The sequence below is a fragment of the Carlito syrichta genome, unplaced genomic scaffold, assembly GCF_000164805.1.
Source record: "Carlito syrichta isolate Samal-C Ts95f unplaced genomic scaffold, Tarsius_syrichta-2.0.1 Scaffold313902, whole genome shotgun sequence".
Taxonomy (NCBI): Eukaryota; Metazoa; Chordata; class Mammalia; order Primates; family Tarsiidae; genus Carlito; species Carlito syrichta.
The window spans coordinates 1,198-2,557 of record NW_007257998.1 but is presented as its reverse complement, the minus strand read 5'-3'; positions in this window follow the sequence as shown (position 1 = coordinate 2,557).

Sequence of the window (1,360 nt, the reverse complement as noted above, 5' to 3'; positions counted from 1 at the left end):
CCCCGGGCCTGATGCGTGGGAAATGTTCCCGGTTTTAAGGGGGTATGGGGATTAGTTCGCTGGCAGATAGAACATTGAGAGGTAATGGTTTCTATAAGCTTTATATGGTGAGGGTTGAAGGTGAAGTTTTTTAGGAAAGACATTACAGCAGAGGGATTGGTATGGAAGATTGAGTGTAGATATGGGATGAGGTCGGAGGTGGTGAATTAGTGGGCGGCATATGGCTTGGACCAGGGTGGGTAACAGCCACCATGGTGCAGATGGACCCCGAGGCTGCTTGTTGGGCCACACTGGGGATGGACCCCAAGGCTGCTTGTCGGGCTGCGTTATCTGCCCTGGATTTTCCCCGAGTTATGAGTGAGGAGTTGGACTGGTAGGCCTTGCAGTGAGAAATTCCAATGTTGGTGGGAAGCAGAGAGGCAGTGAGAAGGTTGGAGATTAGTTTAGTGTTAACCACTGCCGAGCCTTTGGTAGTCAGTAACCCCCTTTCCTTCCATATGGCTGAGTGGGAAAGGAGAATGAGGAAAACATATTTGGAGTCAGTGTAGAGAGAAAGGGAGTGTCCAGATGCTAGATGGAATGCTCGAGTGGCAGCTGTAAGTTCTGCCTGTTGGTTAGTGGTGCCTGGTGGGAGAAGCTTTGCCTCAATGATGTGTGTACTAGACGTGATGGCGTATCCCGCAACCCGGGACACATTGTGTAGGAAGGAGCTGCCATCAGTGAACCAGGTATAGGAGGGGGAGGGCAAAGGGCCCTCCTGGATGTGAACCAGGCAAGGGAGGAGAGCCTCCACAGCTTCTACACAGTCGTGGGTTGGTGGGGCTGTGGAGGGAGGGAGCAGCGTGGCTGGGTTTAGGGGCGCGCAAGTTTGAAAGGATATGGAGGGATCTTGTAAAAAGAAGACAAGGAGCGATAGGACTCGACCGGGGGGTAGCATTTGAAGGCCTTTGTAGCTTAGGAGGTGCTGTAGATGGTGGGGGGAGGTTACTGTGATAGGGGCCCCAAAGGTGAGTTTTTTGGATTCGCACACCAGCATGTGGGTGGTGGACAGCGCTCACAGACATGGGGCCCAGCCCTGGACGGTGTGGTCTAACTGCTTTGAGAGATAGGCTACCGGGGAGAATGTCTGTCCATAAAGCTGCCCTAGGACTCCCAAGGCCACCCCTTTGTTTTTGTGCACAAAGAAGATGAAAGGTTGGTGTGTATTCAGCAGACAGAGACTGGGGGCCCTCATGAGGGCTTGCTGAAGGGTAATAAAAGGTTGTTTAATGGAAGAGGGTGTTAGGAGTGGCTCATTGGGGTCTCCCTTTATGAGAGTATAGAGTGGCTTTGCAAGTAGGGCAAAGTTGGGAATCCACAC